The sequence below is a fragment of the Bufo gargarizans genome, chromosome 2 (genome assembly GCF_014858855.1).
Source record: "Bufo gargarizans isolate SCDJY-AF-19 chromosome 2, ASM1485885v1, whole genome shotgun sequence".
Classification (NCBI taxonomy): domain Eukaryota; kingdom Metazoa; phylum Chordata; class Amphibia; order Anura; family Bufonidae; genus Bufo; species Bufo gargarizans.
The window spans coordinates 40,599,782-40,616,709 of NC_058081.1; the positions used below are offsets into that span (position 1 = coordinate 40,599,782).

The window sequence follows — 16,928 nt, forward strand, 5'->3', positions numbered from 1 at the left end:
CTTATATTGGCATGTTTTCTTTTACCGCATGTTGGAGTAGACGCGTTTCAGGGTTCTAATTATGGATATAGTCAGGATCACCGAGTAGCACTGCTTCCTGTGTTGAGTGTGTACCCCTCGGGGATTTGTGCTGTGAACTGCGAGGACGTCGGGTCATATTCTCAGGCTTCTCCATTCTCTCCCAGAACTAAAGCAAAACAAAACTTCTTGTTGAGAATCATGTTTACCCACTGAGAGATGTATCCTTCATAAATGATCTCAAGATCTTAATTATTGCGCCTTTTAATCAGTATGGGCTCTTCCAAGTGTCCTCCTCACGTTCCCAGCACAGTCTCTATTTCCTAGAAATCTTGAAGTGACGTAGCTTAGTCTATCATGATTCCTGGCCATATAAATTCATATATATAAATCTTCAGCCAAAAAATGGCTGGAGTCTACGGCCAGATCTCTGATAGATCTTAGCGCTTAAAGGGTCCTCCTGTTTGCCAGTTTGCTGGATTTTCTGCATGATCCGGAACAATAAGTATTGCGAGAATCCTGTAGTGAACACAGGGGTTAATGTCCTGCTGATTTCATTTCAACCTGGTGATTTGCTAAAGGTGCAGGGCTTGACCAAAAGGTGCTGCTTAATAACCTTTTTGTCCTACTGTAGAAAGGAAAGAGGAGAGGCTCCTGCTCTGGGCCGTCTTTAACGTGGTGCAAAAGGGGCATCTGTCCCGGGCCCAGTTGCTCCTGGGGGCCCAAGGCAGCTGCCTCTTGAGCCCCGCTGGCCACTGCCCACAAATTATTTTTCGTCCCATAAGATGCATTTTTTCTCCCCAAAAGTGGGGGGGGAAATGTATCTGCGTCTTATGGGGTGAATACTAATCAGCTCTTCCATTATGGAAATGCTGATTAGTACCGGAGGACCAGGAAGCGGTGAAAGCTCTGTACTCACCGCTTCCTGGTCCTCGGCTGTCAGCTGTGCAGTGGCTGCGCACAGCGTGACCTCACGCTGTGTGCAGCCTTTACATCCAACAGATGAGGACCAGGAAGAAGAGAGAGAGAGCGCTGGTGGTGAGGAGCGGCGGCGTCCAGGAGCAGGAGAGGTAAGTTGTTTATTTATTTTATTTGTGCTGATGGCTTGGGGGCTGATACATGAGGCTGGGGGGTTGATACATGAGGCTGGGGGGCTGATACATGAGGCTGGGGGGCTGATACATGAGGCTGGGGGGCTGATACATGAGGCTGGGGTCTGATACATGAGGCTTGGGGCTGATACATGAGGCTGGTGGGCTGATACATGAGGCTGGGGTCTGATACATGAGGCTTGGGGCTGATACATGAGGCTGGTGGGCTGATACATGAGGCTGGGGGGCTGATACATGAGGCTGGGGTCTGATACATGAGGCTTGGGGCTGATACATGAGGCTGGTGGGCTGATACATAAGGCTGGGGGCTGATATATGGCATTGGGGGGCTGATATGAGGCTGGGGGGCTGATATGAGACTGGGGGGCTGATATGAGACTGGGGGGCTGATATGAGTCTGGGGGCTGATATATGAGGCTGGGTCTAATACATGAGGCTGGGGGGCTGATACATAAGGATGGGGGGCTGATACATGAGGCTGGGGTCTGATACATGAGGCTTGGGGCTGATACATGAGGCTGGTGGGCTGATACATAAGGCTGGGGGCTGATATATGGCATTGGGGGGCTGATATGAGGCTGGGGGGCTGATATGAGACTGGGGGGCTGATATGAGTCTGGGGCTGATATATGAGGCTGGGTCTAATACATGAGGCTGGGGGGCTGATACATAAGGATGGGGGGCTGATACATGAGGCTGGGGGGCTGATACATGAGTCTAGGGGGCTAATACATGAGGCTGGGGGTCTGATACATGATAATAAGATAAGATAATAAGATGCCTTTATTGTTACTGTACAATACAATGACTACAATGTACAATACAATGAAATGTTGTTTGGAGAAATCCTAGATGCCATGGACAGAGGAACAAGAAGTGACATTTAAATGAAAGTATTACAATAGAAAAAAAGAAACACATTGCACTAGAAGGCATTACTGTTCACAGCATATATATAAAGAGCAAATTAGGAAGTGCTTATGAGTATATATACACACTGATTCAGACACCACTGCAGACAAGAGGTCATCATGGGGTCTCGAATGCAGCAGTCACTTTGAGTCTGTGGTAGTTTCTATCCTAGGAAGGGGCAATAATCTCTGAGCATTTAGGAGACTGATTGTTTTGGGGTAAAAGTTGTTCTTCAGCCTAGTGGTGCGGGCATGTAGGGCTCTAAGACGCCTACCAGAGGGTAGGGGAGTGAAAAGGCTGTGGCCGGGGTGAGTTGGATTCTCGCAGATAATTTTTGCCCTGTTGCTGCAGCGAGCAGTGAAGATGTCATCCAGTGATGGTAACTGAGTACCAGTAATTCTGCCAGCCATTCTGATAATGCGCTTGAGGGTCTTCTTGTCCTCAGAAGAGTAGTCGGAGTACCACACTGTAATGCAGTATGTGATAACAGATTCTATGGTGCACCTGTAAAAATTGACAAGCAGCTGTTTTGGGAGTTGTGCTTTCTTCAGACTCCTCAGAAAATGAAGCCTCTGAAGGCCTTATTTGGAAATTTATGTTATGTTTTTTTTCCATGACAGGTCCTGACTAATATGTACTCCCAAAAATCGGAAACTTTGAACTATCTCCACGTTTCCACCATTAATGCTAATGGGGTGGTGTCCCTTTCGTTTCTTCTTCCTAAAATCCAGAATTAGCTCCTTTGTTTTCTTGGTATTGAGTATGACGTTGTTGTTCTTACTCCATCTCTCTAGGTTCTCAACCTCTTTCCTATAGGCTGTTTCATCATTGTTGGAGGTTAGGCCTATCACGTCATGTCATGAGGCTGGGGGGCTGATACATGAGGCCGGGGGGCTGATACATGAGGCTGGGGGCTGATATATGAGGCTGGGGGGCTGATATATGAGGCTAGGGGGCTGATATATGAGGCTGGGAAGCTAATATGAGGCTGGGGGCTGATACATGAGGGTGGGGGCTGATACATAAGGCTGGGGGGCTGAAACATGAGGCTAGGGGGCTGATACATGAGGCTGGGGGGCTGATACATGAGGCTGGGGGGCTCATATATGAGGCTGGGGGGCTGAAACATGAGGCTGGGCGAGCTAATATATAAGGCTGGGGGGGCTGAAACATGAGGCTGGGGGGCTGATACATGAGGCTTGGGGGCTGATACACGAGGCTGAGGGGATGATACATGAGGCTGGGGGGCTGATATATGAGGCTGGGGGCTGATATATGAGGCTGGGAAGCTGATATGAGGCTGGGGGGCTGATATATGAGGCTGGGGGGTTGATACATGAGGCTGGGGGGACTGATATATGAGGCTGGGGGGACTGATATATGAGGCTGGGGGCTGATACATGAGGCTGGGGGCTGATACATGAGGCTGTGGGGCTGATATATGGCATTGGGGGACTGATATGAGGTCTGATTGAGGGTCTTATTAACATTGGGGGTCTGATTGGTGGTCTGATGGAAAATATTTTTTTTATTGTCCTCCTCTAAAACCTAGGTACATCTTATGTGCTGGTGCGTCTTATAGGGCGTAAAATACAGTACTTGCTTGTTCCTCCTCCCGACCTCCCCTGCCCTTTGCGTACGCGGAGGCACTGCAAAGCTAGGGTGAGCCGAGCCCCGATCTCCTTCCTGCAGAGCGGTGCCCACTTCCAGCCTGAGCCCAGCTGCCCAGAGCACTGACCCTGAGCCGCTGGAGTCTTCAGAACTGGAAGTATTTACAGTCATTCACTGGACTCTACCAGATGTGTGGATTATTTTTTGGTGTATGTTGTGGTGGAGGGCGTGATTGCATGCTAGGGTGTGGGAAGGCAGGAGGATCCAGGGGGCCCCAGTAAATTCTTGCCCAGGGTCCACTCAATATTAAAGACGGCCCTGCTCCTGCTGCAGCCGCTTGTCTTACAGCCAGGCTGAGGACAGTGAGGAGGAGGAGCGGGAACATGGCCGAGCTACTGGGATACGTAGAGAAAGATAAATGTTATCTGTAATATGAGACAGAACAGGATCAAAGGAAATGCAGAGGTTCATGGAGGAAGTTTATATATTTTTTGGGTGTATTTTGTGTTTATTTTTGTGAAGAATTTCAGTCACAACTGGCAAAACTGGTCACAAATAACCACTGTGCTCATTGCTGTCACCTGCTAAGCAATAAAGTACTTTTTATCACTATCCACGAGGGAAGTGACAACGTTTCCTAATATATTTCACCTTTATTGTGGGGAATGTACATTTGAAGGAGAATTCCCATATTTTCATGCTACCTAGTATCTTCTCTACCTAACTAAAAATCTTGTGTGTCCTCCTCTGAATGTGCGCTGCTTCCTATACATAGTCCCATTGGTTCCTTACCTGTTCCTCTCCAACTTTTACTGTTTACATACTCGGCATTATGCAGTTTTATAAAGGTATGACTATAGGGGTGCAGAGACAGCATCCAACCCAAGTCCTGTTTCCTGAAGGGCCACACATTGTATATATACTACTATATAGGGCCCATACAGCTATGTATTTACAGAACCATACAGTTCTTCCATTTAGTGCTAAAGCAAAACTCCCATACAATGCCTAAATAATAGTTCTGTACAGGATCTACATAATGTTGCACGTACAGCCCAAAAAATACCGCCATACAATATCTATATAATACTAGTATATAGTGCCCACACTGCCATACATTTTTTATACAGTGCTGCTCTTCAATGCCACGTGTCCAGTGCAACCTTAGGGCACCAGGAATTGGGGGATCTACTAAGTATGGCTGAGTATATAACGATTTGGCTCTCCCAGAGTTAATTAATTAGTTACCTATGCTCCGTCGGACGCAAGTCCCCCTCCTAAATTCCTCAGGACGGCTATGAAGTTGAATACCGCAGCAGGGCATGGGAGCCAGTGGTTCCCTCCTCCGCCATTAACCCTTATAGGTGTCAGGCCTCCGGCATATGAGCCGTTAAATCCTTTCACAGGACACAGCATGGCGACATCATCTTGATTGGCCACCTGCATCCTAGTATCTGTGGGCCGCAATGCGGGTGCCGTGGAGCAAAACTTGTGAGTATTAAGACTTTTTTTAAATTTCCTGGCCACTTGTGGGCATTGCTGGAGGGAAGCACTGTGCGGAACATTACTGGGGGGCACTGTGGTGGTATTACTTGCAGCACTATAGGGGGCATTACTGGGAACACCATGGAGGAATTATTAATACTAAGGACTTTTAATACTGGAGCACTATATACAGTCTGGTCCATAAATATTGGGACAGCGACACAATTGTAACATTTTTGGCTCTATACACCACCACAATGGATTTGAAATAAAACTAACAAGATGTGCTTTACCTGCAGACTGTCAGCTTTAATATGAGGGTATATACATCAACATCAGGTGCACGTAGGAACGCGCTGTAAAACGCTCAGGTGTGAACCCAGGGTCAGGAGGACCGAACGTGCCACCACACAGAGGCAGCTTCTGGGTAGGTGTTTTCTGCTACTGGAGCACTATATTGTGCTGTATTGTGTTATTTGGTTGTGCTGGGGCAGTATTTTGTCTTGCACTATGGAATTTAGGTTGGCAGCAGAACCCAGTATCAAAGTGCAGCACAAGTGTGCAACTGTCCAAATAAAACTGCCATACAATGTCTGAAGGTAGATGATTGTGTTAATGGTAAAGTCCCTATTAGTTAAGGGCAGGAGCGCATTGCCCATAGACCCTACAAGGAAATTTCCCGGTGGGCCGATGCCCAGGGGGCCACTCAAGACCTCTTGTTGGCTGCAGACCAGATACATAATGATCTGATGTTCAACGGCCACAGGTCCCTCCTGAACTCAACTGTATTACTGTCCTCATGACGGTGATACAGTTGAATAATGTGGTTGGGGGCAGCAGTATTTCGTGCTGCCCTGTGGTATTTGGTTCTACTGGGGTGGTATTCTGTGCTGCGCTACAGTATTGCAGGCCCTGCTTACTTCTGTTGTCTCTGCCTTCTTCTTTTGTCCTGTCTTCTGTCAATTTGGACCCACCTACAACATGGGTCCACTTTTATTTTGAATTTTTTTCCAGGTCCACTTTAAGTTCCCAATCCGCCCCTGGTTAAGGACAATAAAAATGTACATGCTGGTGATTTAGTTCATAGCGCTACCCTAGAAACGGGGCCATAGATTATGATGCTTAATGACGTCATGGCCATATAAGAATTGTCCACTAGAAGATTGGGCAACTATTTTTGTATGTCTATGGTTGGCCTAACAGTTTTTGCCAGGAAGACTAGGAAAGAATATGAAAAAAAGATGTGTCTTGTGTATGAGTAAATATTTGACCTCTGAGACATAGAAGGAAGCGGTGTCTGGTCTTGTTTTAACCAAATTTTTGATAAAAAGTTATTTGAATACCGCATTTATTTTTGTTCTGGCTGATGTAGGAAATAATAATCATATTTCAGACTAGACTTGCTCCTCTGCACCACGTCTTACCACAGACTCATTTTTATTTTTGCTTGCTCTTCGACCTGACCTGGTTTTGATCCAGGTATCCAGAATACTTATCTAGTATGAGTTCTACTAAAAACATTCATGTTGATTCATCATCTGGCCGCAATAAGTATATTTCCTGGTAGACTTTTCAGTCCATCTTCCCGCTTAGGTTCTGTCTGCTGTAACAATCTGTCTGGGATCTTCTCACAGTCATTGTTCTTCAGCACTTTCTCCATATAGACGTCCTGTGGTGAGATCCATGTATGCAGGACACACTCTGCATCCGACATATGTTGTTATCACAGCCCATGGAAGCGTCTGGTTGTTATACCGCTATATACACGAGCAACTGTGCTTCCATTATACTAAGTCACAGACCTTACAGAGCCCCTGTGGAGCCAGGTCAGATCTCCATGTTCTGTGTTTCCAGGAGGGGAAAAATGATGTTTGGCCAAATTGAAATCGGTTGAATGTAGCGGCGAAATCTGTTCCGTGAAGTAACAATATACATATTGTTAAAACTGAATAGTTGACATAAAGGGAACAAAGTAATGGAGGTAGGGGAATAGCAAAATATTGCTACAACATGCTCTGAAGTAAAGGGTAGATGTGTACTCGTCTTCCTAATTGTATTAGGTTTCTGTTAGAGATTAGCAAATTTCTTGAAACTCGTTTCATGGTCGATTTGGTGCTTTTTTCAAAAATTTTAAAAATATGAATCGACCCGAAATCAAATAGGCTAGAATTGCCCTGAAAATTTGTATATTCTGGTCTTTCTAGGGTTTTTTTACTGGAAAGTTTCAGAGTCCTAGAAGACAAGAGAAAGAGGGAGAGAAATTCGCAAGAAATTAAGGTTAGTTAGAATCCAAATGTTTTGAAATATTTGTGATGAATTCTAATTCGGTAGAATCTATACATTTATATCTGTTCATGTCAACGGTTGTCAACCTGTCCATGTCGGAGGCATAATATGACACACACAGACTTCAGTCAATGAGGACAAATAGTACTTCTATAAATGCCTCTAATTCCTCTGGAAGTTTTGGCTAAGATTCAACATCACAGAGCTAATTCCTCTCGAAGCATTGCTTCTACGTGCGAAAAACACCTGTACGACTGTGCTGCCCAGACTCTTTACATCTCTGTGGGTCTACAGATGCTATATAAATAATACTACAATAAAGTGCCCATACTGCTGTTTTCCTGTACTTACCTGGTGGGCGTACCCAACTCCCTCTGTCTTCCTCCAGGCCTTTGCTTTGCTGGCTGTCGTCTGTTTTCCACCAAGGCCTTCCCTCCTCTGCCCGTAGATCGTGCAGCACCATATTCTTCTACAGCCATTTTTTGGGCACCTTGGGGTACTACAGGCACCTTCCCTAATGGGAGGGTGCCTGCGCGAAAAGGTTCCTTAGCAAGCTAAGTTCTCTGCAAAGGTGTTCTAACCTACTGTCTGCCTGTGGACTGACCTCAGCCTGTTCACTCATATTGACTCTTACTGACCAGTGCCTGTAACCTGTATTGATTTTACGCTGCCTGCCCTGACCTTGAAACTATTGCCATGTTGCATGTACTCCGCCAGCCTTGACCTCAGCCTGTCCCTGACTACGTTTCTGCCTGACCCCTCAGTACTCTAAAGCGGTGTCTCTGATCCCCGTGGGTCATCTGTTAATCACACATGGACTTCTCCAGGAGGTGGCAGCTTGGTTGTTCCCCTGAAGCAAAGTTGAGATCCCTGTATAGGGGTTAAAGTGTGGAAACCAAGGGAATGCCATGATAACGTCTGTAAGAGTAGCCCAAAGCCACATCTGGTTATTAACACAGTGGTTTCACACCCGCTGCCTTAAAAGCTGCTATATATTTTTCCTACAATGCTATCATTTAATGCTCCTACAAATAATACCGACAAACAATGTCTTTAGGTAAAAATTATTTGGTCCCTGGTGGTGCAAGCAGTAAAGCTATGTATCAGTTAAGCATTGTCCAACATCTCCTATGAGTGAAGGGTTAAAGACGCAGAGTCCTGACAGTTAGTGTAATATTTATTACGATACAAGTTTGAGCTGGGTTTAATCCTAATCCTGTTTTGTTAACATCTCCTCTCCCCAGTATCACATGTGGTTCTGTTTATGCATCAAAGTTACGATATTGGCTTTGAATCCGAGCGCCTGAAGCTGAAGCTAACCGTTTGGTTATTTTCTAAGTGGATGCCGGCATTCTTTCTCACACAATTATCGGGCGTAGTACAAAACGGATACCTAGGATGACGGTATTACAGATGTCTACCCAAATTACCGTATATGTAAGTCTAATGAATACAATATAAGACAATAGTTAGTTTTAGGGGGGTGCAAACTGGGAAATCACCATGGCCCCTGTATGGCAGTATTATTTTGGAAATTAATTGTATTATTTGGCAGCATTATCTTAACACTATATGGCAGTATGGCAGTAATGGTGGTTATATTTCTCATGAATTATCACATTAATGGACAACACCACTCCATTTTGTGGCGTGGATAACAACAGGAAAATATAAGATTGCATTACTAGCTTCCCTTTAAAAAATATTCCAAAAAGGACTTTCACTTTTAAAAACCACAACCCTTTAGTATGAGCTCTCATAGTGTTAAAATGTCTCTCTATGGCTTGTAAACGTGGCTACTGTGTGCACATCTCATGGACCATGGACAGCTGTGTTTATTTGCAAGGTCGCATCCGAGTATTCTGAACCCAGGACGGCGCCGCGTGCACATGATATATGATCTCAGCAATGTATGCAAACACAGCCAGGAGAAAACCCACAAATTTCACCCTAGGGATATCCAGGCGTGTGCATGACAAATTTTGGGAGGATCATCATGCCACCTTAATTAAGTGTTGACTTCTCCTATACTATATAGGGGTTAATAATTAAGGATGACATATGATGTAAATACGGTTAGTCAAATGCACCCCCAACGAGATCCATCCACATGGATGTGCAGCAGTACCAGTGACATTCACCGCTCAACAATCAAGACATGTTCTCCATCAACAGTATTAGCTATTTTCCCCTTCAACAGTACCAGTCCATGTACCCTTCAATGTACCCAGCAATGTTACCCCCAGTTGCATACTCGTTCAACACTGCTAGTAATATGCTCCTTCAATAGCACCAGCAATATGCCTCCTCAACAGTGCCAGTCACAAACACCAGTGTCAGGACCTTGTGTGCTGTGGCCCCCCAGAAGTCTCCTGGAATCAAGGACCTCTAAATACAGCCCCAATTCAAAAAAAGTCAGATCACTGAAAAATCTTATAGACCAATATTTTATTCACAATATATCATAGACCATATATCAGATGATGAAAGTGAGACCATTTCAGGAAAAATATTAACTCAGAACTTGATGGTAGCAGCAACACATCTTAAAAAAGTTGCGCCAGGGCCATGTCCGCCATTGTGCAGCATCCCCTCGAGCCACAGTCATGTCTACCTTTGTGCAGCATCCCTTCGGGCCAGGGTCACGTCCACCAGTGTGAATCATCCCCTCAGGGCAGGGTCATGTCCACCATTGTGTAGCATCTCCTCTTCTTTTAACAACAGTCTGTAAGCGTCTGGGAAGTGAGGAGACCAATTGCTGGAGTTTTGAGAGAAGAATATTACCCATTCTTGTCTGATATAGAATTCTTGCTGTTCAATAGTCCCAGGTCTTCTTTGCCGGACTTTCTTTTCCCAATGTTTTCTATTTTCTGCAGGAGCCCAGTTTAGCACCCAGACTCTTCTTCTGTGAAGCCATGCTGTTGTGATGGATGCAGTATGTGGTTTAGCATTCTCTTGCAGAATTATGCAAGGCCTTCCCTTAAAGAGACATTATGTGGATGGGAGTATGTGTTGTTCTAAAACCTCTACATCCTGCTCAGTATTGATAGTTCCAGATGTGTAAGCTGCCTACACCATAGGCACTAATGCAGCCCCATACCATCAGAGATACAGGCTTTTGAACTGTGCGCTGATAACAGGATGGATGGTCCCTCCCCTCTTGAGTCTTCAGGACACAGCATCTGTTGTTTCCAAAAATAATTTCAAATTTTATTTAATCTGACCACAGAACAGTTTTCCATTTTACCTCAGTCCATTTTAAATGAGCTTTGACTCAGAGAAGACAGCGGCATTTCAGGATTGTGTTGACATATGACTTCATATTTGCATGATACGGCTTTAACTTGCATTTGTGGTTTCCCGGCAAACTGTTCACAGACAGTGATCTCTGGAAGCGTTCCTGAGCCCATGCGGTGATTTCCAGTACAGAATCATGCCTATTTTTAACGCAGTGCTGCCTGAGGGCCCGTAGATCACAAGCTTCGAATATTGACTGTTGGCTTGGTCTCTTGCGCACATGGGTGTCTTCAGATTCTCTAACTCTTTTGATGATATTATGTGCTAGAGATGGTGAGATATTAAAAGTCCTCACTATTTTTAATTTAAAAACACTTTTCTGAAGACATCTGTGAACCTCTGCCCATCTTTGCTTCTGAGAAACCTTGCCTCCCTAACATGCTCTTTTTATACCCAGTCATGTGACAATTGCAAATTATTCATCCAGCATTTTGGTTTTATTAGTACCATTTACAATTTTTTTCGACCTATAAAACGCGCCTAGGTTTTAGAGGAGGAAACTAAGAAAAAAAATGTTTTATTCAGACCTCAGCTTGGAGCCACAATCAGACCTCAGCTCAGACCCCCAATGTTCATAAGACCCCCAATCAGACCACAAATCACAGCCCCAATGTGAATCACAACCTCCCATTCCGACCACCAATTTAAATGACCCCAAGCAGACCTCAGATCAGACCCCCCAATGGGAATGACCCCCCCAAGCCGACCTCAGATCAGATCCCAATGTGAATGCCCCCCCCCAGCAGACCTCAGATCAGAGCCCGATGTGAATGACCCCCAAGAAAACTTTAGATCAGAGTCCGATGTGGATGATCCCCCAGCAGGCCTCAGAACAGACAAAATCAATTACCAATTAACTTACCTCTCCTGCTATGGACACCACCACCGCTCCTCACATCTACACTATTCTAGTTCAGCCTGCCTTGCGCTGTGCTGTGACCCGACATGCACAGCATGAGGTCACAGCATGCTGATGTCATCATGCTGTGTGCAGTAACAGCACAGCGAGCGGCCGAGGACCAGGAAGCGGCAAGTTCAGAGCCCGGGGAGCGCTGCATTCACTGGTTCTCTGTCCTCCTGTACTAATGAGCTCTTCCATAATAGATTCTCTCATTACTATTCGCCCTATAAGACGCACTGGGGGCAAAAAAGTGTGTCTTATAGGGCGAAAATTAAGGTATTTTTGTAGCAAACTGTTGTCCCTGCCATCAAGTTCTAAATAAGATAATTTTTTCCTGAAATAGTAAAATGTCTCACTTTTAACATCTGATATGTTTTCTGGGATGTATTGTGAATAAAATATCTGTGTGTGAGATCTGCAGATAATTCCATTCTGTTTTTATTTACTTTTATTTACATATTACACAGCGACCAAACTTTTTAAAAATTGGGATTGTAAATGGAAGGAACTGGTGAAATGACATTTTTTTCAGTTTGGTCTTGGTAAGATGTGGAGCTACTCCTAAGGACATTATTTAAGTAGACACCCCAGTCTTCACCCTTTACCCTCTCTACAGGGTTCTGGACACATGGAAACCAGCAGCTCACTACCTCTTGGAGTAGTCACTGCTCAAGTGATTGTTAATACACGGATGTCAAGATACACCAAGGGATCAGACAAACTGTTGTCAGGGACAGAACGAGGTCAGAACAGGCAAGATTCATGCAATCCAATCAATAAACAGTCCAAGGTCAGAGCAGGCAGCTCAGGGTCAATATTGAGATCCTGCAGAGGACAGGTCAAGCAGCAAAGGGTCAAATCCAGAAGTCTGCCATAAGTCTGTACATGTAGAAGGCAACCAAGCTAAAGACACACCTTTGCAGGACACTAGAAAGTACTAGAACCAATTGCTCAGGCACCCTGTCACAGGGAAAGGTGTCTTAAAAACACCATGGTGGCCAGCCATACATGGTGGAAGAACTAGGTGCATGCTGGCCCTTTAATAGCCTAGAAGAGCATGCGTGTGACCTGTACTACCTGAATTTTGTGGTGGTCGTTATGGCACATAACAGGTAGTATTTAGTGCTAGGTTCCCATCTTACAGAGATCGCCTTGACGTGCGGCAGACGGGCCCAAATAATTTTGTACAAAATGTATTTGCCAAGAATCTAAATTTTGCAAAATAAGTATAGCATTAGCACCAGGATATTTTCTATTATTTTGACATTATTGTACTTTATTTGGTTTGCAGAGCGCTGTTGCATTTTTTCTTTAAAAACAATGTAAGTCATTGACTTTCAATGTATTTAGTGACAGATCCAGTTTGTTCCGTTTCAATTTCACACAACCGCATCCTAACGGAACGGATGCATACTGATGTGTAATCAAAATGGAACCGTTTTGGTCAGGTTTTGAGGTCCTCAACCAGATCTCAAAACATAAAACCAAAATGCATATGTGAAAGTAGCCTAAGAGGCATTGTTGGCAGGAAGCAAGTCTCAGCTTGTAGGAAAAGGAGATCAGTGCTACCGGTAGTGGCTTGGTCTGCCATGCAGAGGAAGAGGGACGCTGGTGGATCTGGACTGTGCCACCAGAAGTGGGGCAGCAGTGGGCATGGGCCGCTGCCATACCAGCTCTTAATTCATTTTGGAATCTGGTCTGTGGTCTGAATTTATTTTTGTGACTTCTGTGCACAGTGCATTTCTGGTGGAGATTAATTGAGGCACAATATATTGTGAGGCAGTGACAGGCCTCATGGCTGCTAGGGGAGATTTATGGCAGGAGTTTTCATGTCTTCCCTGGCAATCATCAGGTCTGAGGCAGCACCAGGTCTGAGGCAGCACCAGAGCAAAGCCCAGACTGTCAGTCAGTGGAGAATGTTTGGTGAAACAGAGTCTTGTGGAGGCTCTGTACAAGTGGTCTCAACCGGGTTGGCTGAGGGGCCACGGGGCTAAGTGCTAGCCGCAACTTTGGGGGATGCTGTGAAGCCTGGGACTAAGGGTGATGAGGCCGGAGTTGGGAGGACTACTGGGCCACAATCCCTGCAGAAGCTGTTGAAGGGTTACAGCCAGGAGGCTGCGGGACTATAGGACTGGAGAAAGCCTCACTTATGTTCCTTGTGTGAATAGCGCTCTATATAGGTGAGTCAGGGCTTATGATTTTGTAGTAGTTAGTGCCTAGATGGGAAGGTCTTTATTTTGTATGATTTATGTTTTTGCTGGTGGCGAAAATAAATCTTACGTTGCACCTGAAATCCGGTTGTTGGTGGAGATAATTGTCAGAATGAAAGAGAGCTAATCCCTCACAATATATTTTTGACACAATGAGTTGTACTTTTTGTTGTATTTTTTTTTACCAATAACTTTGCCTTCACTCTAAGTTTTATAGAGTTGCTGAATGCTCTGGGGTGGGGTGGCATTCACACTTTTACTATGGTGTTCAGCAAATTCTAGTTACAACCCCTGCCCTAATGAGAAAAGAAAAAAGTTGGAGTTGCCATGTTCACTTTTGAAACTAATCCTTCCTTGTAGATTTCCTCATTAATTCTACCATCTCTGCCTTGTCTTCTTGCACCTCTCAGACCTTCTGTTTGTCTGCAGAAGAAATAGTTTAATAGCACGAGAGATTATAAATGTGAAAGCTGGACTAAACAATCCAAAACACTTTATAAAATTAGGAGACGCTTGTATCCAAAGAGCTGGGTTTTGTTTCACTGGCGCCCGAGACCAATTCCTAAATCTTTCCAGTTTTATTTACACAAATGTCTGTTAGATAATCTCCAGTCCAGGTCCAATTATTTGGCTGCTGAAGATACCTTGGGTCCCATCGCAGTGACCAAGCCTCTGAAAGCATAGACAGGAAGAAGAAAATTATGTTTCCTAATTTGTAAGACACATGTTGAATGTCCTGACTTTCTAACAACCTAACCCATAAGTGGCTCATCATAAGGTGTGCAGTGTTTTTGGACTTCTGCTCTTTGGTGTACTATCCATACAGGTAAACTTTAAGTTGCTTAGCAACCACATGACCTTCTGTCTCAGTGACTACCATTTCTCACATTGGCAGTCAAGGATCTGAAGATCCTATGGAGGACCCAAGCTTGGAATAACAAAACCCAGCTACCATAAAGCCCATCAGGTCTAGAAGTCAACCCCAACCAGCCAAACATCTTCACAAAGGAAATGGTTTGGCTAAAATTAAAGATTATTACAGTATGAATGGTATCCCAGAACCCCACAACAATAAATAGTGCGTAGTTGGTGCTAAAGGTATTTTGGCACTACTGTATATTTGGCCTCTGAATATGGCACTGTGATAGTGCTGATGTTTCTGAACCGTTCTGTGTTCTTCTACAGATGTTTTCCTCAGGGTTTATTTAGTTCTTGATGCATCTCAGGTCAGAGGTATTACATTGGTCAAGATTCAGGGTCTTTATATTGTCCAGAATGAAAGGTTCCTCCCATATTGTAATGGAGAAATTACTGCATCGGTGGGATCAGTGGTCAGGCAACTTCAAGTGACAAATTACTGCACGTAACATAATGCGTGTGATCAAAGCCTAATGCTAGCTAATGTAGTTCTGTTTTGATTCTATGTGGTGACTGTGGGAGCAGAAATGACTCCAAAAATCATATCTATGTCATTAAGAAGTAGAAATATTTCCTGGCGTGAGGTCTACACCCTATACTATGAAAGCGCGTGGGTTTTTTCATTTCTTTAAATGACTCTTAATCTGAATCATTGTAGATGTTGGCGTAAAGTTTTATGACTTTTTATCATTTTTAAACCTTTAGCTGTAAATTAGGAAATTGAAGGCGACCCTCTTGTAATCCAAAAATGACCAACCACCTCTACATGGTGAAAGCTGAGTTGCCAACAAAAGGACACAATATTCACTGCTAAGCAACCAGGAATGTGATTGGTCAAAGCCTTACCTATACAAATCTAAAAGTTGCTCCCCATGGAGTTGTTCAGATATTATCCTACTCCTGAGATTTTACAGCCACATTCCCTCTGTAATGATGGGTATAAGTTGTGAGAGGTAAAAAAAAAAAAAAAAGTGCAAATTTTAGTCCAAATGTGCAAAAAAACTTTGCAAGGCTATTGAATAGTTCCATCTATTGTTTTCCTCTCCATCAAAGGAGACCACTATGGTGATCCAGTCTTGGTAATACCTTCATGTGTGGACAAAACATTGATAAGCTTTATTTTTAGATTAAAGAAAAAAAGTAGAAAGAAAAAAAGGCACACAATGAGAAGAACATATACATGATCAAATACACAGCATAAAGAAAGTTAATTTTTTTTAAATAACATCAGCCATATCTGAACACCTGTGCAGCCATTCTATCACAAGACCTCAAGTTTACATTGAAAAGTTCATTGTTGATACTATTGTGAACACATAAAAAGGCATGTCATAAGATGTATAACTTATACTAGCTGTACAAATATATTCTATAAGATTCCCAGGTTATACAAAATATAAGTATTATAACACTACCCTCTATGTTCAAGAACAAAAGTACTATAATATGGCCTCCTATGTACAAGAATATAACTACTATAATACTGCTCCTATGTACTAGAATATAACTACTATAATACTGCTCCTGTGTACAAGACTATAACTACTATAATACTGCTCATATGTACAAGAATATAACTACTATAATACTGCCTCCTATGTACAAGAATATAGCTACTATAATACTGCTCATATGTACAAGAATATAACTACTATAATACTGCTCCTGTGTACAAGACTATAACTACTATAATACTGCTCATATGTACAAGAATATAACTACTATAATACTGCCTCCTATGTACAAGAATATAGCTACTATAATACTGCTCATATGTACAAGAATATAACTACTATAATACTGCTCCTATGTACTAGAATATAACTACTATAATACTGCTCCTATGTACAAGAATATAACTACTATAATACTGCTCCTGTGTACAAGACTATAACTACTATAATACTGCTCATATGTACAAGAATATAACTACTATAATACTGCCTCCTATGTACAAAAATATAGCTACTATAATACTGCTCATATGTACAAGAATATAACTACTATAATACTGCCTCCTATGTACAGGAATATAACTACTATAATACTGCCTCCTATGTACAAGACTATAACTACTATAATACTGCCTCCTATGTACAAGAATATGGCTACTATAATGCTGCTCCTATGTCAAAGAATATAACTACTATAATACTGCTCCTATGTACAATAATATAA

The 16,928-nt window shown here is 43.4% G+C and overlaps 1 long non-coding RNA gene across 1 annotated transcript; it reads left to right on the plus strand.

Moving 5' to 3' along the window:
- Positions 1-4,997: 4,997 nt before the first annotated feature.
- On the plus strand, positions 4,998-7,415 carry LOC122926921. The gene is made up of 3 exons (XR_006387731.1): positions 4,998-5,144; positions 5,438-5,565; positions 7,343-7,415. It is a non-coding gene; the product is annotated as an uncharacterized LOC122926921 (long non-coding RNA).
- Positions 7,416-16,928: the final 9,513 nt, after the last annotated feature.